The sequence below is a fragment of the Rhinolophus sinicus genome, chromosome 1, assembly GCF_057876585.1.
Source record: "Rhinolophus sinicus isolate RSI-liver-muscle chromosome 1, RSI-T2T, whole genome shotgun sequence".
NCBI classification, from domain to species: Eukaryota; Metazoa; Chordata; class Mammalia; order Chiroptera; family Rhinolophidae; genus Rhinolophus; species Rhinolophus sinicus.
In genome coordinates, this window is record NC_142501.1 from 140910681 (window position 1) to 140936149 (window position 25469).

A 25469-nucleotide genomic window follows, 5' to 3' on the forward strand; every position below is an offset into this window, starting at 1 on the left:
AATTGTGAATGGGAAGAACAAATTTGAGACTTTCACAGCCATCTAGGATTGAGGAGAAGGGCTAAGCTGGGGCTTCGTCATTATCTATGAAAAGGAAGAAATGTAGACCTGTGTCCAAGGGCCAGTCCATCAGAAAGGCTTATTGACTTGATCTTCAGAAAATATCCATTGTTGCCACCCTGACCTACCATTCTGTCTCACCTGGATCATTCCAAGGACCTCCTAATTGCTTTCCTTAATACTGTTCTTGTCCTTCCATACGTTAGTCTCAATAGAGTGGTTCTGTTAAAAGGGAAATCACATAACGGCAGTCCTGTGCTCAAAACTTGCAGAGATTTCTTTGTCCTCACAGTAAAAGATGAAGTCCTTATGATTGCCCAGAATGTTCTATGTGGTGCCCTTGCTTTCCTCTCTGACCTCTTCTCCTCATATTCTCCCCTCAGCTAACTCCACCACACTGGTCTTTGAACACACTGGGAATATTTCTGCCTAAGAAACTTGACATTGCCTCTTTCTTCTTCCCTCAGATATCCACATGGCTAGCTTTTTCTCTTATTGAATGAATGTTACCCTGTATGTGAAACCTACTCTACCTACCCTGAATGATGTACTGATAACTGCCAACCTTCCTGCTCATCTCCCCCAAATCCTTATCCATCTTTAGTTTTTCCTATAGAACTTATCCCTTTGTAACACAACATACTTTACTTACGTTTTAAGTTATTAGCTTCCCCCCCACTATAATGCAAATCCCAAGAGGAATTTATATAAACATAAATTTATAAATATAAATTCCAAAGGCAGGGATTGTTTTGTTTTGTTTTGTTTGTGTTCACTGATATGTTCCCATCATCTAGAATAGTGCTCAGCGGAGGTTTGGTGCTTGATAAATATGTGTTGCATGAATGAATAAGTTGCTTTCAAGAGGCACTTAATATCTCCTGAAAAGCAGTCACTGGGATTACAAAATTAAAACAAACAAACAAACAAAAAAACACAAGCCCTGCCCTCAGAGCGCACGGTCTTTTGAGGAGACAGAGAGAAAACAAAGTGTATTGACTTAATGCAGTGTGTCCAGAGTTCTGTGCAAACACAAGTAAAGGAGCAAGTCATTCTTCCTTTCTGAGTCAGGCCTACAGTGTTGATTTGGACATTCCAAGGACACAGGTGGGGGAAGAGTTGATGACATTTCAGGGAGAGGAAGCGGTGTGAACCAGTGGAGGCAGGAGTGTGCACGGAGGCGTTCAAAGACAAATGGACGTGTCTGTGAAGTCAGGAGGATGTGGGTGGTGGGGAGGGACTGACGATGGGCAACACATGGAAAGTGGGGCCATGATCGAAGGGGCCTAGAATGCCAGGTGCATGAGGATCGACTTCCCATGTTTATTGAGTTCCTTCTGTTTGCCAGGAGCTAGGGATTCAAAAGTGGGTGGTTCGTTGTTCCTGCTGTATGGGTTTCATCTTCTAGAGAGGATGTGGTGCCAGCTGAGAAGGAGAATGACCTGGATTGTGGTGGTGGGAATGGAGAGGCCAGAAGAGACTGGGGAGGGATTCCAGGTGTGGGATGAACAGGGTTTGATGAGTGGCAAGGCGTGCCTGGGGAGGAAGTAGGGTCATCTCATTCCTAGATGGGGTTTTTAGGTAGATAGTGATAATGTTACTCTATCAGGAAAGGCAGGCAGAGGTGGCAGGGTTGAAATGGTGATCAAAGAGCCCAGGAGGATGTGAAGGAATGGGAAAAACATAAAATAGCTCATAACTTTTGTCGTTGGGAAACTAGGAGGCTGCAGATAATGCGCCCTCCGGGAAGATGTGAGGGGCACTGTGTTGGGAGGGCAGTAGAGGACGTGATGTGTGTATGTTTCCGGAGTGTCAGTTTCATGAGCGCAGGGGTTTTGTTTGTTCAGTGATGTATCTTGAACACCCAGAACACTGCCTGCTGCGTAGTACCGTCTCAGCAAGTGTTTATGGGATTAATGAATAGCATGGTCGAATTTGGGGGACGTAAATTTTTATAAGGTCATAAATTATTAGAAGGCTTAAATTAAGATTAACCTCATTGAAATGAGAGTGTTTTTTGATGTTTCTTTTTAAAAGGGCTTTGATGATCATTTAAATAAAGGACCTAAAAATGCCACATTTTGCTGATGATATTCCTGGTCATACACCTGGTTTGAATAAAGGATTGGTCTCTAATAGTGTTATTTTTTTAAAACCCTTTTTAGTATTAGGAGCAGGCAGTACAGATTAACCCAGCATTGGTAATCCTTCATGCAGAGACATCAATGTCTGCATGAAAAGGCACGTGACATGAGTGAGAATGTATTTTTTTTACACTTGCGTTCTGTTATGATGGATGTCAAGTGAATGTCCTGGTTTTTCCTTGGGTTGGGTGTTTGTTACAGTACACATTGCTTTTAAAATGTGGGCTGGCAGCTGGTATTTAGTGGAAATCTTTTGGGTGTGCCCCTACCCCCAAAGACTTTTCTTTATGCTTGGATTTGGTATATAGTGAAGTATTTCATAAAGTCGGTGAAAATGACATGTTGCTTTTTTTTTTTTTTTTTTGTAATCAAAATCATAGTGGTGTTGGAACATTGTTGAATGTAGTAACTTTTCATTATAAAAGAAAGATAGTTAATTTTCAAACAAGTGAGAATTCAGTTATCAGTTTATTACACATAAGTCTAATCTCTGACACTGGTAAGAATAAACAGAAATAAAGCTTTCATGGAAGTGGTTCCAGCCAGGTAAGGGGCTGAATTGTGTCCCCTCTGCACCCCCACAAATCCATATATTGAAGTCCTAACTAACCCTCAGCACCTTAGAATGTGACTGTATATTTGGAGATAGCATTTTTAAAGAAGTAATTAAGTTAAAATGAGGTCATAAAGGTGGGCCTTAATCCAATATGACTGGTGTCCTTATGAGATAAGGAAATTTGGACACACATACATAGTGGGAAGACCACATGAGGACACAGCAAGAAGGCAGCCATCTGTAAGTCAAAGGGACTCAGGAAAAAAACCAACTTTGTCAACACCATGATATTGACACCTTGGTCTCGAACACATAAATCTGTTGTTTAAGCCACCCAGTCGGTGGTAGTTTGCCAGGACAGCCCTAGCTGCCTCATACAAGCAGAAGTCAAGACTGTTCAGGGAAACTGCCTCCTGCCTCCATCACCTGGTTTCAGCATCAGTCTCCTTGGATGTCTGGAAGAGAGTGATTCAGTGGTACCCTGGTCTTCCCAAAAAGAATGTGTTTCTTTGAATACTCACAGGATTGCCTGGCAACTACAGTGGTGATTCCTTGGGTTAGTCATTCATTTCTGATCATTTTTGTTTGAAGCTGCACGCCTTGTCAGCATTTTCATTTCCCTCAGAAACTCAGTGAAGAGTGTGAGATGAAGCAGAGGCATTTATCTTACAACTTTCTATGATTCAATGCGTCAACTTTCATTTACGTGGGTAGTCCTAAATTCACCAGAATGGAGGAGATCCTGCTGGGAGAGGATGGCTTTGTGGATGGCTGTCTTTGGTGTGGATTGGACCGTGTGTGTGAGAAGCCAGGGTTTCAAGCCAAGTCTCCTTTCTCAGAAGACTGTCCCTGGCAGCTTGGAATTTAAGTGAAGCTTAATTTAATCCCTGTTGTTCCCAGTAAATCTGTAGGGTGTTTTACTTACAGTAGGAGTTGGAAAACCATTGGCTTGCTTTGGCTTGTTCATTTGAATTTGATATACTTGGAAATTGTTCAGGAAGTAGAGCACGAGGGGTGTTTCAAATAACTTAATTTTTTTTTCCACTTCACATTTCAATAGATCTGCTTTAAAAATGGGTAGGTCAAGTGTAGTCTGTAATTAATTAGGTTATAATAAGTTTTGGGTTTGTTCCATGTCTCCTAGGCTTGGAGAAAATGAGGTGAGTAAATGTTGAGAACTTTTCTTTTTTATTCTTTCTTGATCGGGTTTCTGGGACACTGAACAGCAGGATATTTAAAACATCTGGATACCTAAAGCCAAGTGTTCCCATTCTCTACTGTTTATTACCTAGGGTCAAATAGACATCTTTCATGTAATTAAAGCTCTTCCTATGTTTAGTCGACTCTTCTGAGTAATACCACGAAGAGTTCTTGAAATTCCTTATTTTCGTATATTGCTACTATGTAAGAGATAGGAGGCTATTATTATAACTGAGCAAAACTTAAAATCTTCTGCTTTAAGTTATGAAATAACATGTTTTGGCCCTGCCCTCTCCCAGCCTGGCCTCAGCAAATTTTTGGCTCTTGGGGACAGATGACCCTGAATTCTAGCAGCACCTGCAATCAAAATAGTTCTCATTCCAGAGCCCACACAACAGGGTGTGTTTGAAAGTACTTGAAAGCAGAGTGTAAGCAGCACATTGTACAGTTAATCATAAAACATTATGCTGGAATCTGCCTTGCTCCCAAACCTGGGAAGCCGTCCTCTTCTCTGTCCTAAGATTTTGTTACAGTTCTGAAAAAGGAAGAAGGACTAGGACAGCTCTTTTTTACTAGGATGAAAAATAAAATACTTAATTGAGGGGAAAGATACTAACAGAACTTGTGTTTGAAATGACCAAAATCTAGGTGAAAGACAGTCTTACTAGGAGAAGAGTGAATTAGGAATGTTTATTCACCCAATAAGCTGTTTTACCAGCTTATTATTCTTTAACAAAGGCAGTTATTCCATGATTAATTTAATTGTAGATATCCAGCAGATCCATGGGCTAGACACGTTTTATCTAAAGAAAGAAAGCCACCCTTAGAAATGATTTAAACCAGGGTCAGCCAGCTATAGCTCAGAGGCCAAAACTATCCTGCTGCCTGTTTTTATACTACCCACATGAGAACGGTTTTCACATTTTTAAATAGTGGGGGAAAAAAAGTCAAAAGACGAATAATATTTCACAACACCTGAAAATTATATGAAATTCATATTTCAGTGTCCATAAATAAAGTGTTATTTATGGCTATGCCCATTCATTTATGTGTTGTCTATGGCTGCTGTCATGTTGTACCAGCAGAGTTGAATAGTTGTGACAGAGATTCTGTGGCCTACAGAGTGTAAGTTATTGTTTGGCCCTTTATAGAAAATTTTTGCTCTCTTGGTTTAAACAGTCATTTAAATGTATTCATATTTTTGATTGCTTACTGAGTACTCTACTGGTTTTCATGTGCAATGTGGAAAATCCTCATGTAAGATGGCACGTTATTCCATAAACTCATCTTTTAATTTAAACAGAGTCCCTTCTATTACATCATCAAAAGATGGCCACTGAACAACTGCTTGTCATGGGAAATGTAGCTGCAGTCATTAAGAAAGCAGACCAACAGTTCTTTTTATTTTGCCCTCACAAACTAATTCATTTATTCAACAAGTATTTAGTGAGTGCTATCTGTATGCCACTGACGGTTCTGGGCAGTAGGGTGAGCGGTGATCCTAACAGATCAGGGCCAGGTCCCCGATCTCTGGGACCACGGATTCTCATGGGAGGAAATGGACCATAAGTAAATATATGTCAGCATAATAAGCACAATGAAGAAAAACCAAGGGAAGAGAGAGGGCTAGAGGCAAGACAGGGCTGCTTAAAAGGTAGTGATGGGCACGGGCCTCCTAGAGCTGAGACAGGTGAGCAGGGATCTGATATGAAGACCCAGGAGGTGGCATTCTAGGTAGAGGGAACTACAAGGGCAGAGTCCCTTAGGTGGGAGCCAACCTGGCACGTTTGAGAAATAATAAAGCAGCCCTGGAGGCTAGAGCAGAGTGAACAAAGGGAAGAGTGATATGGAGGTGAAACCAATAAAATAAAATAAAATAAAATACAGGGGTGGAATGAGGGCCAGATCATGAAGGGTACGACAAAGCAGAATAGGGACCTAAAATATTTATTTCTGAGAGACATGGCAGGGTTTTGAGCAGAGAGCTTACTTGATCCAACTTACATTTTTAAAAGGCTCACTTGCGCAAGTGGGACTGTATCAAACTAAAAAGCTTCAACGTAGCAAAGGAAATGATCAACAAAATGAAAAGGCAACCTACAAAATGGGAGAACATACTCACAAATCATATGTCAGATAAGGGGTTAATAGCCCAAATATATAAAGAACTCATTCAATTGAGTGGCAAAAAACAAACAACCCTGATAAAACGAGCAGAGGAACTGAATAGACATTTGTCCAAAGAAGACTTAAAAATGGCCAAGAGGTACATGAAAAGATGCTCAACATCACTAATCATCACGGAAAATGCAAATCAAAACCACAGTGAGATATCACCTCACACCTGTTAGAATGCCTGTCATCAAAAAGATAAGAGACAACAAGTGTTGGCAAGGGTGTGGAGAAAAGGAAACCCTCGTGCACTGTTGGCGGGATTGTCAGTTGGTGCAGCCGCAATGGAAAATGGTTTTGAGGTTCCTCAAAAAATTAAAAATAGAAATACCATATGATCGAGCAATTCCACTTCTGGGTATTTATCTGAAGAAAATGAAAACACTTAACTCAAAAAGATATATGTGCCCCCATGTTCATTGAAGCATTATTCACAATCGTCTAGATACAGAACAACCTAAATGTCTGTCAGCAGATGAATGGATAAAGAAGCTATATATATATCTATATATTCACATATATTCATATATATTATATATACACACACATATACATACACAAGCACATGTACACATATATGCGTATATACAATGGAATATTATTCAGCTATGAGAAAGAAGGAAATCTTGCCATTTGCAACAACGTGGATGGAACTTGAGAGCATTATGTTTAGTGATATAAGTCAGACAGAAGGATAAATACTACATGATATCACTTATATGTGTACTCAAAAGGTCAAGTCATAGAAACAGAGAGTAGAAACGTGGTTGCCAGGGGCTGGGTGGTGGGCAAAATAGGGAGACCGTAAAAAGTTACAGACTTTCAGTTATAAGATGAATAAGGTCTGAAGATCTAATGGAAAGCATGGCGCCTACAGTTGATAACACTGTGTTATATAATTGAAATTTGCTGAGAGAATAGAAGTTAAAGTTTCTCACACAAAAAATTGGATAAATGTTAGGTGGTGGATATGTTAATTAACTAGTGGGAGAATCCTTTCATAATGTATATCTAATCATCGCGATGTACTCTTTATATGTCACTATTTTAAATGTCAGTTATACCTCAATAAGGCTGGAAAAAAGGATCATGTAAGCCACAACTATATTTCCTCTACAGTGTAGTTTATTGGAGATGATGACAACTTGTAGATTTAAAAACAAACAAAAACATGTCAGTATACCAGCCGAAACAGTGAGCTTTAAAAGGCCCTGAAGTGTTATTGTAGAGTGACTCTTCTTTGACATAATTGATTGCCATAAAAGCCAGATCAAAATGGTACTAATTACAGGGCACTCTCTTGTTAGGTGAGTATTCAAAGGTGTTAGGTGTACCTGTCAGTCCAGGTCCCATCAGGGAACAGGTGGCACATTCAGATTGGGAACTTGGGCCGAGCGTACGGGACCACATAGAGCAATGCAGTGCCCTGGGGCTTGCAGCAGCCACGCTCCTTCCACTGGGAGCCTGAGGGGTGCGGGAGGGAGCAGCTTCGGGGAGACAGAGAGCTTCGTGTAGTGGTCACCTGACAGAACTGATGACCAGAGAGGACCTTGTGGGGCAGGAGATGTTCTCCCTCGTCTTCCCTCCTGGGGTGCCCTCCTGGGAGAACCTCTCCATTGGCCAAACCCAAACAGGAGCCAGAGGGCAGAGATGCCTGTTGTTAAATGATCAACGACCTGGAGCAAAGGGTGGAAGAGCAAAGGGGCAAGTGGAGTCTTAGGTCCTAGGAGACAGCTAAGGCACTTTTTATGAGTTCCAACTCTGATGCTTGCCCTCCCCCACATTAATCCCACCCCCAGACACAACGCCAATGAGTACCCATAAGTGTGTATGTTAACGCGCACACACACACACACACACACACACACACACACACACACCCCTAACTCGTCCTCTCTGATATTTTGTGATCACTTTTCTGATGAGGGCAGAGGAGAATTTCATTGACTGTAAAATTTGAGGGCATTTCTAATTATTTCTGTGGTGTTTGATTATGTAGTATAATATATGCCATTGTATATACAAGGAAGGGTTTTGATAGCTCTACACACCCTATCTTTTCACTCCTAATAAAAAATTCAAAGCACGTGTTTGTTACTGATGGTAGAATTAAACATTTTATTATTTTTTAAGTCTCTTTCATAGTTGGACACTGGAGGAAAAATACAGTGAAGCAGAAATTTAAAACCTTGGTGAACTGTATTCAGTTTTGGTTATTCTGGTGAAAAACAAACAAAGCAAGCATTGAATTTTAGCCTCTTTGATCCAAATGGTTTTAGCTTTCTACCGTTGGACATATTAAAACTTTGAAGACACAGAAGTACTATTCAGTGAACTGTTTCTTTCAGCAACTTCTGTGATGGCTGGGTGCACTGGAAGCCTTTGGTTTCCTTTTAGGCAGCAGCAGTTAACTCTGAATTAGTCACTCTCTATGCCAAGTCAGGAGCTTTATATTTCGTACGAGGGGACAGAGAAGACTTTTTTTTTATTTAATAATTTGATCTTTAAAAATATTTGACTTTTCATTTGATTTAGATTCTGAGAATCAAAGGTTCTAATAACAAAATGGTCACCTTGGCTGACCAAAGAGAAATACACATAGCAGATTTTAAGTGTTATTTTGTAAAGGGGGGTTCCTGTAAGAGGAACTCAAGCGATATGGATGGCAAAATTTATTTTCCTCTCCCCTTTTTCTGGAATCTGGATGAAAACCAAGACCTGTGGCACATTCCCCAAATGTTCTTGGCCCTCAATCGGAGGCCTAGCTGAGGACTCGGGGAAAACAAAACTCTCTTTTCTATTTATGGTTGTCTGCCATTTTATAAAACAGGATCATAATTTATTTTGCTTTAAGGTCAGGGAAAAAAGTCATCTTGAACGTCTCATTAGTTTTCAAGAACCAGAGCAGGACAGGTTTTTGTTTCATGTCTTTTGTCCATGGGTAAGCTTTGCAGCACACGATCATGTGTTCATGGGCCACTGAGTTTGGGGAGCACCCCCTGAGGGAGACATGGTGTTAACATGTGGGGGGCTGTAAGTATGAGCGAGGCTGTGTCCTAGTCTTGAGTTGGTTTATATAATTCTGCTCAGGAGATTGGATGCATGAACAGATATATGACCTGGAGAGAGAGAGAGAGAGAGAGAGAGAGAGAGAGAGAGAGAGAGAGAGAGACTCCAGAGATGAGGGCAGTACTGTGGAAAATTACAGGGCAAGAGAGTTCCCGTCTTTCTGGCTGGAGAGAGTAAAAACACAGATGGTACTGAGCCATGCCTGGAAGGATCCTGAGTGGACTAAAGTCAGCCGTGGTGGAGTGAAATGAGTTCTGACTTCAATTATATGCCTCCATTTTCCTTATCTTTAAAATGGTGACATCTTTACCTCCCATATCACAGTCCTCTTACGAGACTAAATTACAAAATGCACTATAAACAGTGAAGTACCGTTAATGCTGTTACTTATTATTGCAGTTAACGTTATCTAATGCTGCCTGTTAAATATTTACGTATTTGTTATGCTCTGTGTCTTTCCTGCTGGTCTGTAGTTTTCTAGGAGTTTCATCTAAAAAAAAGAGTTATTGTTACTCATGGTGATTTATTAGGCTAGCACCACATAAGAAGGTTTTTATATGTGGAAATCTAGCAGATCTCACAAATGCAGTGGAGAAAGTCATTTAGTTCAGTGGAGAGAATTCCCTGGAAAGGGGATCTGAAAGTTGCCTCCCTTTTTTAGGGAAGAATCAGGCATTCATGTTAATGTCCAGATGCCTAAAGTTCTAGGTTTGAGCTGTCTACATAAGCTGAGAATCCGAACACTGTTTTTTAAGAAATTGAACTTCCTACAGTCTTTCTGAGACTTACTTTAAGAGCTTGAGTTGACTTAGAGACGTAGGAGATGTACGAGCGATTCCTGGGAATATTGATTAAAACATAGTGAATTAAGCTGGAGAACTTGGAGCCTGAAACATATTAGTTTTCAATGAGGGGAGGGATATAAATGTATGAGATTAGGTTTGAAAAACACATGCCACACGTTCAGTGGGAGAGCTTTATTCAAATTCAGTCCCCAAGTAGGCCCCACCCACGCGTTTCAGGGTCACACCCTGTGTGAAAGAAGCCTGGACCAGTCTTCTTGGGAATTGGTGTAAGAGGCAGCGTGTGAGCCAAGCAAGAAAACTGAACTCATAGTCACACTCTTTTTCCCTTTTAAAAATAGACTGTTTTCTTAGAACAGTTTTAGGTTTACAGGAGACTTGAGAAGAAGACAGTACAGAGTTCTCATATACCCTCTGATCTTAATAATAAGTCCCCTGTTATTAGCATATTAATATGGTACATTTGTTACAATGAATGAACCAATATTGATACATTATTATTATTAGCTGAAGTCCATAGTTTGTTCAGATTTCCTTACTTTTTATCTGTGTCAAAAACTGTCCTTTTTCACTCATCACTTTATTTTTTCCTGGCAGTAGTGGCTTTTCAACAAATATTGGATGAGGGAATAAATAAATAAGGTGCTCTACCTGCCTTAAGTTATATGTAGTAAGGAAGGACGAGGCCACTGTGCAAATTACATGCACACGAGTGCTTAAGAGTTTGGGAGCAGATGGGCTCCGTTTGAATGAAGCCTGGAACTGCCATTTACTAACTAACCTTATGACTTGGGTGAGTTATCAGCCTTTGAAAGCCTGTTTCTTCACCTGTGAAAAGTGGGTATTAACACTTCCTACCTCTGTGGAGTAGGAATAAAAGGGATAAATGAAAGGATGCATGTGAGAATAGGTAGAAACCAGGGCCACACACATGGGAAGCTCTCAGTAAATGTCAGCTTCAATTTTTACTGTGCAAGATCGAATATGACAAGTGTGATGAGAGGTACAAAGTATCCTGGAGAGTCAGAAAAGGGGAGATGCATAAAGTTGGGGGGGTTAGGAAAGTTTTCCTAGAAAAGGCACATTTGAAATGGACCTAAAAGAATAAGTCAGCTCTCACCAGAAGGATAGTGACTGGAGAGAGAAAATACCAGGTTGAGAGAATATACTACACACAGGCACGGTGGTGGGAAGGAATGAGAGAATGTCTTGTGGAGGAAAGAAAATCAGCTACTACTGATGGAGTTTAGTCTAATTTGGCAAGATAATAGGATAAGGGAGATAAAACTGTACGGGCATAAATATTTTTTATTGACATAAATTTAAACTTGTAATTCTAAAACTTTTCAAATATAGAAAAAAGTAGAAATAATACTACAATGAACACCCATAGAACACCCATCTAATTTTAATAATTATTAGCATTCTTTCCTATTTACATCATCTGTATAAATTTACATATATTATGTTTTGTTGAAATAAATTATATATATCATGACATTTTACTCCTAAATATTTGAACATGCATCTCCAAGAAATAAGGAAGCTGCTATAAGTAAACATAATACCATTATGACACCTAACAAAATTAACAATAATCCCCAAATATCATTTAGTAACAGTCCATAGTCAAATTCCCCAAATTTGTCCTCCAAGTCTTTACCATGTAAAAAAGCATTTAAATGAGAATCCAAGCAAAAGACCATATATTGCTTTTGTTTTATTTTTATTTTTATTGTCATACCTCTTAAGTTCCTTTAAATTTAAAATTCCCACTAACATGTTAAGATTGTTAGGCTTTAGAGCACTGAGAAGTTTATGGTGCTTTCCCCTCTCCCGCTGCTGTCTACCATTGATATAATTCAAAATAAAAACAATACTAAATTTCAATAAAATAAATCTCAGGAAGTCCAAATAGATTCAGATTTCCCCCAATTGAGATGATGATTTTTTAAAAATTATTCATATATTTTTTTATGATGATTTTGATGCTAGTTTGGAAATCTCAAGTGATCACACTTTTTAATAACTCTGCATGTGATTTCTTGTCTTGAGTAGTCTGGTACTAGATGCACAGAATTCAACAGATACAATGGCATATTTCCAGTTGAGCCAAATGTCTGGTGTGCCTAAATTTCACAGGTATGAAGCCACCCCCTTCCTAGTCGTTCCGTTGTGTATATAAGCCTTCCAGACATTAAGTTGCAATCCTTGCAGGTAATTTCACAGTGCGTTTCACAGTCTTTCTTTAAGACCCCTAATCAGTTAGGACTGTGGGTGAAATGGTAGCCTGAAGACTGGACGCCTGCAAGAGAAACTTACCTGGAAGTTGGAAGAGAGTAGAGATGGAAAGCAGAGGGTGCAGAACCTGGTTCGTCCCACTTCAGCCAGGAACGCCCTGGTTACGCCATGGGGTGGCTGGGCTCCGAGTCACAGACACGTATGATTGGGCAAATGTCTAGGTTTGGAGTAGGTGTGAAATGCCCACCTGCTGGGGCTGCAACTTCTACAACTTACAGAATAAACCTGGCGTCCTTTGGAACTCCAATGAAGGGGAGTTGGGTATTTGGGGAATGTTTTCTTGCAGAATGTGTACCCATAATTGCCTTTTCCTAATGATCTCTCCTTGTTATGCTCTGGAATTGGGGCTCTTCTACCTCACTTGCAGGTACCCAGTGAGTGCTGCTTCAATTTATTCCATCAAACCTTGTTGTGGAACCCAGCCCACCTTGCCTGTGCTGGGAGATACGCATTTCCACCTCTGTTTCAACTTGCATGCGGTTCTATTGACCCACTTGGAAGAGGTTTAGTGTAGCACCTGCTTGTTTTGTCTTCTGTCCTTAATTTGGTTTGCCGTTTATTGTATTCCAGCTGAATGGATTCTTTCTCTTTCTTTTAAGGGAAGGGAACCTGAGAAAAACAATGCTTGTGGTGGTAACTGCTTGTTAAGTGTAATTGCTATTTTATGTTCATCTGCAAGTTAAAATGAGTATGTAGGGAATTGCTAAATTCACCAACCTGTTAACTCCCAAGTCTAGTCTGTTTAAGTATGTTTGTTGGTTAAATAAAGATATAGCCATGCAGAGTGAAAATGTCCAAATGTACAGTTCTTTTATGCATTTAAAATTTTTATTTCCATCAGCAAGAATCATTATAGAATACTTGGAAATTATTATAGAAGAGCAGAAAGAAGAAACGCAGAGATAACTAGCATTAATACTCTGTGAATATGTCTTGTCATTTTAGTTTATATGCGATATCTCTTTAAATGGGCCTAATTTCCCTCTAACCATCTAGAACTTTTTGCTACTCAAAAGTGTGGTCTGTAGTTCACCAGCATCGACATCTCTTGGGAGCTTGTAAGAAATGCAGAATCTTGGGCTCTGCTCCAGACCTACTGAATCCTAATTTGTATTGAACAATATTACATATACATCACGATTTGGAAGCTGCAGAACATAGCGTACCCAGGGTAGCAAGTGAAGTGGATATGACCCAAAGGGCCAGGACCCGTACTCCTCCATTTCCCCTTGTCACTCTTTCCTAAAATAATTTTCCTCGGTATATATAACGATAAAAATGAGGTCCACATTTTTTCAGCAAGCCGTAGCCACCCTGTTGAGAAACCCTACTGTGTCTTGCGTAAACATTTCATTCAGTGAACATTCCCGAAGTGCCTGCTGTAATCCAGGCACACATGCGGCCGTCATGCAGGCTGCAGTTAAGACTTGCGTGCACTGGAGTGGAAGCACACACAGGGCCAGGAGGACTGCTGTTTGGTTCTGTAGGGATGTGCGCTGGACGTCAGAGAGACAGATGGTCTCTGGGCTGAATCTGGAAATATAGATCAGTGAACATGAGTGAGGAGTATGCTGGGCTCTGGAGAGAGCACAGAGTTGGATAAAATGTACCGTTTCCCCGAAAATAAGACCTACCTGGACAATCAGCTTAATGTGTCTTTCAGAGCAAAAATTAATACACGACCTGGTATTATATTATATTATATACCCGGTCTTATAGTAAAATAAGACTGGGAATATAATATAATATAATATAATATAATATAATATAATATAATATAATATATAATGTAATATAAGACCGGGTCTTATATTAATATTTGCTCCAAAAGACGCATTAGAGTTGATTATCTGGCTAGGTCTTCCTTTCAGGGAAACACGGTATCCCTTCCTTTAAGGATGATGTGCTGGTTTTAAGGACAGCAGACAGTGTTTCAAGCTACTACTAATAACGAAGCACTTTGGTATTAGAGTAGAACCGGGGTCCGAATATCAGCTTTACCACTTGGTGACGTTAGACAAGTTATTTCATCTGCCTGAGTATCCATTTCTTCTATAAAATAGGAATAAAATAACAAACTACAGTGATTTTTAAATGAGATAACATGGCAAAGCACTTGCCTACAGTGGATGCAGAATCAATGCTGTGTGGCTAAGATATTAAAAGAGTGCCACAGACAAAAATATTGAGGAAGAACAAAGAAAAGAGAGGTCGTTTCTGGCTGGAATATGAGAGACTTTGTGGCCAATATGGCCATGAGGATGTGAACAAAGAAGAGAGCGTGTGAAGAACGGGCCATTGGGAACTGGAGTGAAAGATGCAGCTGCAGTGTTGAGACTGAATAGACTAAGAAAAGAGGTAATAGAAACAAGAGAGCAGGTCTGGTGGGGAGAACTGTGTTTGAAACATTGAGTTTGAGGCAGTTGCTGAAAGCTGGAGTTCTAGAATGCATGTTTGCTTCGGACACATGCCCCTGTCCTAGGCTTAACCAGTGCCGGGCACCAAGTGACGTCCACAGCCTTCCCTGGTCAGGGCGTTTGGTCACTATAAATCCTGCAAAGGGACTCTTTCTGGCTCATCGGAAATGTACCCACCCACACAGGGTTTCTTCCAAGATGGGAAACAAGGCAGATTTTTTATAACCTTGAGACTTAATTCTTCAGAATGGGTGGAGGAGAACTGAACTTTTCTGTTGCTAATTTTTATCCATTGTCTTCCTCTTCTCTGGGTTTCTTTTTCAGTCTTCTTCCTCCCAGCTAACAACCATTAATTGCTACAGAACAGAGATGAATTGGAAAAAGTTTTTTGAAGAATGGACTAAATGCTCTAATACCCGTGGACTATATTCCTATTTGTGTCAATTTCCTTTCTACCATAAATTCCTTTATGATCTCTTAATATGGAATGGATACAGCCTACAAGTAACTATGGTTACTAGTTTTTATAGGTTACAGCTAGCCTGCCATTTAAGATGCTAACATTTTGCCAAATTTGCTTTGTCTCTGTATATCTCTGTTTCTGTCTGTCTCTCTCTCTACACACATATTCTCTCTCTTTCTCTCTTACTTTAAAAACCTTTTGCTGAAACATTTGAGTTAGTTGTAGAGATCATAACCCTTTAGCCCTAAATACTTTAACATATATCTCCAAAGCACAAGAATATTCTCCCACATAACCCATAACACTGTTATCACCAAGAAATGTTATTTCACATATAGATAACATTTGAATACCTGTTCAAACTTCCCCACTTATTTCAATAGTGTCTTTTAGAACCCCTCTCCTCATCTTAGATTCATCAACAATAATTTGTTGCATTTTTGTCTCTTTAGTTTCCTTTAATCTAGAATAGTTGCCCTGTTTTTGTTTTGTTTCTGTCATTCATGGCACTGATGGCTTGGAAGATTCTAAAACAGTTGTTTTGTAGAGAGTACCACAATCTGGACTTGTTTGTTACTTTATGATGAGACACAGATTAGGCATACTACACAGTTCTGGTGTATGTGCACGATGTTCAGTGGTCCTATAACTGATGATACCAACCATCACGTGAGCAAGGTGGTGTGCCAGAGCTTATCCTTAGGTAAGCGGCAAGCAACCCACGGAGTGATACTCTGAGACTGTGTGAGTATCCTGTCCCACAGCAACCATTTCCCTAATGGTTTTAGCTTCCATTAATGATCCTTCACTGAATCAGTTATTGCCTCTGTGGTTGCAAAGCGGGATTTTCTATTTCTCCTATGCCTTTGGTGTTTATTAGCTGGCATTCTTTATAAAGATGAGCTTATCACTATCCTCTTTTTCATGTATATCTATGGATTTATGGTTCCTTTTTTATTCAGTGTGTTCTAATTCATTCATATCATTCTTTTTGTTGTTCAAACTGTCCCACGTTTGTCCAGTGGGAGCCCTTTTAGGGCAGCTCCTGTGTCCTTTTGTCATGTCTGCATTAATATTTGAATACTTGCTTGCTTTCTGGCATAGTAAGATATTCTAGGTTTATCTTGTGCTCTCCTTGCCTCAATCCTGGACCCAACTATTTCTCCAAAGAGATAAGGTATTTAGAAACAAAGATCTGAGTATTTTTCTTAAAACTGCATTTAATCCAGAGAAAGTTAAAAGCCATTAATCATTTGTTTAAGGTCCCCCATCCCCCAGTCACTGTTAAAATATTCCCATGGAGGCATTGGGAGTTTAGAAGTTGGAAGGAAAGGACCAATAAGAGGAGGAGGTTTGTGGAAAGTGAAGGTCTTTGGGCTTTGGACCGGACGTGGCACAATGATGCAAAAAGGGATATGAGAAGGTGCCAAAGACTGATTTAGATTATGTTGGCATTTGGCCCAGGGAGTGACTAGAGAGCCTGAGAAAGTAATTTCTGCTTGTTTTCCAGGTAAACTCTGAAAACATTGGTTACCCTTTTTATATTCCGTAATGCTAAGAGCCTGTATTCCCCTGAGCTATGCATATGCTAATTCTTACAGCAATTTAAGAAATATAGGTTCCATACTGAGAGTTCCTAAGTGCTCTATACTTTCAGAGTCAGCGTGAGGAACGTATAGATGGATGTATATTGCAGCATGTCTTCTTTTAAAAATTAAAATTCGTAGTTTTTGTTTTGAATACTTGCCGTTGAATATAGTATCTCAGTTTACTTGCTGATTATAATATTTGGCTGCAAATTATTAAAGGTGCATATGTGCAACATTTTAGACAGGGACTTGGGAGACACAGAAACCAAGAATTTCAAAGTTATTTTCCAAAGTAATCAACGTGCATTTGATAAAATGATAGAGTCTCTGAGGGGGATCTTGAACTTAAACTGAGAGACTATTCTGGAACTCGGTATCTCCTTTCTGATCTCTTATACGCCAGCATAGTTAAAATGTTCATTTGCCTATTCTAGTCTTTCAAACAAAACAAAACATGATGCCAGTAGCTTTTGTTTCCATTTGATAGGAAACCTATGACAATACTTAAAAATACAAAAGCACATTTGAAACAGAAGGGTTTTGTTTTTCATCGAAGTCAGCATTTTTGGAAATAAAAAAAACAAAACAAAAAACAGACTACTACATCTAAACTTTGTGCAGCAAGAATATGGTTATTATTCAGATGTGTACACTGAATGGTACAGATACTTTGTAATTTTATGAAACAAACTGCACACGCGCGCACACACGCACACTAAACCACTGACTTAATCCTCAGTACATTCTTGTGAATGGAGAATCACGTTAAAGCAACGGCTGTATACCAATTACTAGATTGTGGTTCGCGAGGAAGGTAAAACTGAAAATCGAAAGGGACGCATCATTTGAATGTGCTGCCAGAAAGCACAGGTGAGTGAGCAGCCAAATTGTCCCAAACTGTCCCTTGACTCCGGAGTGCTTCACCATTCAGTGCTTATGTGATGTTGGTCAGTGCACGGGATTAAATTACGCACACTCAGGATGAAGGAGTCACCATTTTTGGCAAATGGATTACTTTTGAAGTCAAGCTTTGTTGTTGTTGGGAACATTTGGATACTACTGAGTTCTTTTGGAGGTCATGAAGACCAGTCTCTCTTTTCTTGCTTTCTATTTAAAATGCCCAAGTGAACATTCATCCTACGCCCACATCCATTGCTGCCTGTGTGTCTTTCATCTGGATCTTGTTTGAAAGGAGCTTTATCCAGAACAGTTTCTTCATTCAGAAGGAAATTTCTTTCAGACATTAAGACAGCTTGTATACAATTATATAATTAAAAAATCTTCTTTCGTCTGGATTTTACCAAATCCATGACCGTTTTAGCCAGTAAAAGCAAATTATATTTTGGCCTCTAATGGATTTATATACTTTCAACATCCCTGTGGGGACTATGTTTGCTCTTGAATTGCGAGATAAAAAATACTTTCAAGGGTAATACTTGAGGAGGAAGCTTTCGGTGTCCTTGTTCCGGGGTTGGCCTTCTTTCTATTGGCTGGATTCACATGTGAAATTACAATTGGGATAAAAAGAGGTTTTCCCTCCAAATGCCTTAGTCTTATTTTTATGTTGCATATTGTTATTTTTAATTGTAGAATTAGATGTGATTACTGGGGAAAATTTGGGTACCACAGGAAAAGTCAAAGAAAGTAAAAATTATTCTACTCTAATTCTCATATCTAATTAGCAGCTATTCCAATGTTAACTTTTTTCCTCCTAGTGTTTTTTTCTAGATATAAATACTTTTAAACAAAGTTGAACATATTGCTTTATAGTCTTCATTCCCAATGAACATTGCTTAAAAACATTTTCCCATTTAATTAACTGTCTTACAGATTTTCAAAAACTGTTTATTGTTGGATATTTATATTTTTTTAATTGCTTAAAATGATATTACATATAACATAACACTTCTTTGTACATATTTTTATGTGTATCTTACACTTTTTTAGGATAAATTCAGTCTTTTTTAAATTTGTTGATTTGAAGGAATGAAAAGTAATTCAATTGTTTTTTCTTATCAGCAATTATGGTTAAGCCCTCCTGTCTGCAAGAATCTATCTCTATAACACCGTGTTCTTGGTCTGTACAGAATGGCTCAGTAACACCTCATTTATTGAAAACCATTAGAGAGCTTATCATGAATAATTTTTTCACATAACTGAAACAGACCCTTAAGGGTCCATATTTGGTAACTGTCAATATTGTGAATGAGAATCTTCCTAAAATTGTATTGCATATGTTGTGATCCCCTTTAACATAATTAAGAGATACGAAAATCACAATTTAACCCCGTCTGGTTTAAATCACAGGCATCCTTACAAACACGAGTTATGATACAGTCAGTCCTGCTGAAATGCACCCTATATATGCATTTCTAAAAACCACCATCCTATGCAAAATCGTGCATAGGATGGTGGCTTATAGGGGGGCTTATAGGGTCAGGGACATAACACTCAAAAGCCTTTATCAGTCTTTACCAGTGATATATTAAAAAGGTAAGATAGGAACTGAATAAAAATTGTAGCACAATTTTACATATATAGGTGGTTAAGGAATAAATAAATTGTAGAATAAAGATGGCAGTTTACTTTGACAAAATCCTGACTTTTTCCTGTGGATTGAGGCCTTGGAAGAAGGGTTGCAGCTTGGGAGTTATTCTGCAGTGGTGGAAGGAGGGTTATCTGAAATCAAAAGGAAAGTTGGGGCACCCGATGTGGCTGGGTGTGGCTCATAGCACACTGGTGGAAACTGAGATCAGCGGTAAATGTGTGAGGCTGGGCTTTGTACATTCTGTGTATCCTTACGCAGCTGGGTTTATCTGGATACAACATTCTGCTATTACCTGGCATTGCTTGCAGTGAAGTCATACATAAATGAACATGAAATTCGAGTTATGATCTCATTGTTCCCTATATCAGTCTGGGAAGAAACAAGCTTTAGAGCAGAACTGAGTGTACTGTGTGGTAATACAGGGATGTGTAAGGGATATTCTGCTCATCTCTATCCTACATAGAGTTAATACATGTAAAATACTTAGAGAAGAATCTGGTATGAAAATCAACTGTGGAAAGTGTTGGCAGTGACGAGGACAATAATAGTAAGTGATGCCTGGTGATGTTTCTGGAATTCTGTCTACTTTTCAGTTATGACTGCCTGCTGTAGCAGCTCTTCCTGCCTCCTTCTAATTGACCTGTTTTTCAGTCTTGTACGGCTCTTAAATGAGTTTATCCTCTTAGAATTACATCTAACGTAAGGCCCAGAGTGGGAGAGAGTAGACTTTAGGTTATGGTTCACCTGTGGCATCCGTTTTACCTACTTAAACTTTTTAATCATAGGAATGAGTTATATTCATTTACAGGATTGTGGAGAAGTAACTTATGTTTTCGCTGAAGTTACTATCATGCAGACTTTGGGAATTTTCTGTTTTATTAGAAAAAAATTAACAGGTTTCTCTCTTCTCTTACCTGCAAAAGTGAAAGGTGCTGAAATGAATATATCCTAAGGGCATTTAAAAGTTGTTGATGATTTTCTTTAAGTTGTTATTGTTCACTTCTGTTTACATCCGCCTCTGTTTGTGAGATGAGCTCATCTTTGGAAGGTGGGGCAGACTTTCCCTCCCAAGTCATAGTATAATTAGAAGTCCAGATCCTCCCTCAGTGCTTTTTATGACTCCCTGAGAAGGACATTTTTTTTTTTTTTACCGTGAATGGTTGCCAAGAAGCCTTGCTGTTTCTTGCTTTAGTAACTTTAATAAGACAACAGATCAAAATACCATCTAGATTTAGCAAGCCTTGTTAGTATTGTTCTGAAAGAAAAGTAGCTAGCAAAGCTCATCATTTAGATATTCCAGTGAAATCTATTTTAATTATGCAGAGAAATTGAATAGCAGTGGGGTGTTCTGATTTCTAATTTCCAATCTGACTTTGAATTTTAACTTTTTGTCTCTACCCAATTTTTAGGTATATTTGGGCTGCCTGAATTCATTGAGTGATTGCTATTAATTAACAAGACTTTGGAAAAAGGGAACTTGCCTTCTGAGCTTTGTACCAAAGACCTGGGAAGAGTAAGTAATTTTTAACTTGCTTTAAAAAAAAATTGTTATACTTCTCTTGGAAAGTTAACAGTGACTCTGTGGCTTTTCTACTTCCTTTCTTTCCTGGCTTTGTAAGTTTTATGTGCTCCTATGGATTTGAAACAAGAAAGAGACTCAGGAGACCTTTTGGGGGGGAAAATAACCTTCTAAAGAAATTAAGATGACTTTCTGCATTGTGCCATTTCTTTGGGGTTTCATAAACTGAGTCCTCAAGGTTATGATAAAATCTTTTGTCAGATGTGCGGTAGATGGATTAAACTTTAAAGGTAAGGGAATGTAGTATGTTGTGACAGAAAAGTGAGTCCGGTTTTCTCAGCTTCAGGTGTTCTAGATTTTTAGGTAGGCTCTTTGGTTCTGCATTTTTAGAATAAGAATGAAGTCCACTTGTTTCTTTTCTTGTCTGCAAAAGAAAACAAAATATGGAGTCGCTTGTTCAATAAGCCCCTCATGAGGCTTGGTCTTGGAAGATTTGATGTACCTGTCAGTCTTATTATTTTATACCCTTTTTGAGCTACTCTAAGATATTCTAATTGAGACACCTGTATGAATGGTTTTGCTATCTTTTAGAAAAAATTACTTGGGACTATAAAGTTTTATTCTCCGATCTTTTTGAAAAAGTAAAATAGGCCTTAAAAATAATAAAGTCAGTGTGCTTTTTTGTAGATAGTACTTGAAAGTATGAATGGCCCATAAGAATGTAAGCAAAACCACACACACACACACATCCTCCTTTCTGGCATGTTCCAGAAACAATATCATTGACAGTAGGAACTGTTCACCCATTAAATTGCTAGATAGTTTTCTAAACTTGGTATGCCTTGTGTCTTACAGCTCCTCTACATTTCTGACAGGACAAATGAGCTAGTTCAAACATGTCTAAAATAAAACAAAGCAGAAAAGAACTTTGCTCTAGAAGTTCCATAGAAGTATTAAATAGTAAGATCAGATTATATTGTTATATTGTATTTATCATAAAGTTACTTATAATGAAATTTGTATTATTTTGTTATACCTATGATAAGGTAAGGGTCTTTAATTATGAACCCTATTTGAAATTTAATAAGATATTTGTATTGAAAAAATGTTATATACATACACCACGGATATTAATTTCTGAGGGCTGTCAAGTCTGCTAATATAAATCTGTTGAAAGCAAGGACTTTGAAAATTTTCTCCCAAAACAATTCTTTTGTTACAGTGAAATGTTTGCAGTAGTGAAATACTATTGTCAACAGAATTTTAAAAAATGATAGCAATTTATTTGGTTGGATTTTGTAGTCTGGTATTCACACATTAACCTTAAAATAAAGGAAATCTTATGTGGTGTAGTTGTTATTCTATATTGGAAGGATATTTGGAAAAGGATTATGTTGAAAGTCACCAATCTGTCCACATAAATGGAATGAAAAGGGCAAAAGATTAATTCTCTGGGCTTCGAGATCCAGATATTTGCAGTGGTATTTAGATTGGAAATATAACTTAGCCCTAGAAAGTAAGCTGCTTAAACTGCCTTTCAAATAATTTAGCATCTCTTGAAAATTTAATATGGTCTCTGGTGAAATATTTTTTTCCATCTATACCAAAATATTTTCTTGGTGATGTTGTTGTAGAAGTTATTTTTCTATTTTGTAGAGACAAAGCATCTAACAATAATAAGCTAAAGACAGACACTGTGTCACCAGAGGGACCATGGAAACAGGTTCCTGCTTACTGAACCTGATGTCATAGGTGAATATTTACGTGCACCGAAGGATGGTCACAGCTCACCTTTAGGTTAGAAAAAAATAGAAGACTGTTATAACGTATAAGTATGATTCACATAAATCTAGTCCTGAAGAACCAGTTATATGGAAGTAAACATTAAGGGAGAAGGTAGGGCGGTGGGGGGTGAGGGGGAGATAAATCCTTTCTGAAATTTACAAGTCATGAGAGAATATCTTTTTTTTAAATTAAAGTTTATTGGGGTGACATTGTTAGTAAAGTTACATAGGTTTCAGGTGTACAATTCTGTTACATCATCTATATATCACATTGTGTGTTCACCACCCAGAGTCAGTTCTCCTTCCATCACCATATATTTGACTCCTTTTACCCTCATCTACCACTCAAGAGAAGTTTTTGACAGTATTTTGAAGACTGTATGGGCTCCTTAAATGTATTGGTAATTTCTATTTTTGGGGGAGGCAAGTGCTGTTTTAGGGAACATTCAGAACCCAAAAAAATCTTCACATTTCTTTTTAACTCCCTTTTGTCCTCTACTTTGTTTTTTGCTTAATTACAAATATGTTTGCAAGGTCTTTCTTGTTTCAAGCATTTTATTTAATTATTGGAGGTAGATTTCTAGAAACTTGAGTCTGTAATGTTGGCAAAGTGTCGATGCACTTTTGAAAAGTTAGCAATGGATTACTTTAAAACAAGTGAAAAATAGTTTCTACTTTATTATCATATTTACTACATATATGTAGTATGTTAATACTAAAATAGAATATGCTACCAATTGTATAGTCGCCTGTTTTTTCCATTTAACAATAAATAATGAATTCCTATATCAATAAACACTTATTTACAATATCATTTTTAGTGAAAACAAAATAATTGGATCTTAGCTTTTTGTTTAATTTGAGGCTATCCTGCCTTTCAGTTAGGAAGGAATATAAATATGTGAGATATATGGTGTAGGTTTTTCATCTGCAAGCAGAGAATGGACTAGGATTCTCCTTCTATAATCCCGACAGTATTTACTGTAACCAGGCATGTTCTGAATAGGAGGCTCATGGGATTAAACAACGCGTTCAAAATTGTAAGTGTCACTGTCTGACAGGTACTACTGGTACTTGGTAAGTTAAATTAACAAGTGGAATAAAGTTAAATGATAAATTTAGAACAACGATTTTAAAAACATGTATTTGTGTGTGTGTGTGTGTGTGTGTGTGTGTACATGTGTGCACACACACATGTATTTTTTATATTTACAAACCTGTATACATATAATATAGTCATAATTTCTCCTGGTAGAGTAGGGTACTTCTTAGTTCACGTGCTATAATAAAATATATCAAGATTTCATGGCATTCTACCCTGAGAGTGGCTCATTGTTTGAAGAGGTATGGAAGCTATAGCTTTAAATCACTGTGTTTTCACACTAATTCTTGGAGTAGGGATTATTGGAACTCAGGGGGGAAAGTAACTTGCCCACTTTTATTGCTAGAAAATGTTTGCGTTAGGATTCCAAGTTCAATCCATCTAACTTGAAAGCTCATGCAATATCCTCCCGACTCCCATGAGCTGGTAGGGAAGGTAGACTCACAAATGCTCTGGGCCTGCCGAGGAAGGGACAGTCATTTCAGCTGAGGCATCAGGAAATGTGCTCGCTGCACTGAAGAGCTGGCGATGAAGTAAGTAAGGCTTGTGGGCCGAGTTAGAAGACAGAAAGAAAAGGGGAGAGTAGCTGGGGCTGCAGAAAAAGCATATGCAAAGGCACAGAGGGATGGAAGCTCATGGCATGTGCAGAGTGGCAAGAACTCCCCAGGGGTTGGGGTCTGGGGCATGTTGGAGAGCAGAGTAGGCTCAGGTTGCAAAGCCTTGGTTCCAGAGTGACGAGGGCCCCAGGTGTGCCATGCGACAGACCAGGGGTTTCTCAGTAATATACAGACATGAGAGGTTTAAGGTATAGAAATGTCGCAATTGGATGGGAGTTTTACAAAGTTCACTTGGGCATATAGCCTGCAAAAGAGAACCCTGAAGACTGGAGACCCAGGGCTGCCCTGTGAGGCTCTCTAGATTGTTCCCTGCACAAGGGTGGGTGTGAGCTGTGGGGATGATACCCATTCAGTGTTTTACTCACCAAGCTCTGTGCTCTTGGGGTTGGGGCTGCCTAGGGAGGGCACCTTTTAAAATTTTCATAGTAAGATGCTCTACTTGCCTTTTAATTACTTATAAAATAATAGGAGAGATTAAATTGGTCAAAGAAATAATCATGTACCCTAAGGCTCAGGAGTCTGGAGGTGGACATGGAGGTCCTAACTATGTGACATTGGGCATGTTCCCCGTCCTCTGAAAATCTATTTCCTTGTCTTTAAGGGAGAGTTGATAATAGGAATCGAGCAGGGCCCTGGACAGAGCAGTTAAGGGGCATTGGTAGGGAAGGGAGCGAGAGATGGAGAAATAACAGGTCAGAGACTGGACGCCACTGCTGGCAGTTAACCCCGAGAGTGTGCTGGGAACTATATTAAGACTTTTACATGTTTTATCTTATTTAATCCTATGTCAATTCTGAGAGATATATGTTATTGCCTCTTTTTAAAGATTTTGAAACTTTGGCTCAGGGAGCTTAAATAACTTGTCTAGTGTCACCCTGCGAGGGAGTGGCATAGTCAAGATTTGAACCCAGCTGTGTGACTCTCCTGTGTATGCTCTTAGCCACTGTCTGTGCTGGGAAATAGTCTTTTCTGTGTGTTGAACTCCCTTAATGTCCTCCTTGAATCCTGATGAGTTTGATTTTTTTCTTTCATTGTTTTTAAAACTTGAATTGGGTCATAGTTATTTACATAATGTTTTATTTAATTTATTGGACTGGAATCCAATCTCATTCATTTGCTCTTTGC

The 25469-nt window shown here is 38.7% G+C and overlaps 1 protein-coding gene across 15 annotated transcripts in view; it reads left to right on the forward strand.

Moving 5' to 3' along the window:
• The window catches only part of APBB2 (amyloid beta precursor protein binding family B member 2), a 335778-nt gene that overhangs the window by 79564 nt on the left and 230745 nt on the right, over positions 1 to 25469 (forward strand). For 14 of the 15 annotated variants that reach the window (XM_019751904.3, XM_019751912.3, XM_019751900.3 and 11 more), the window contains one exon: positions 20732 to 20835. The gene's annotated coding sequence lies outside the window, so the exon portion shown is untranslated. Of the gene's footprint in view, positions 1 to 19845; positions 19870 to 20731; positions 20836 to 25469 lie in introns of those variants that run through there. The other variant, XM_088789965.1, reaches the window with a different exon arrangement.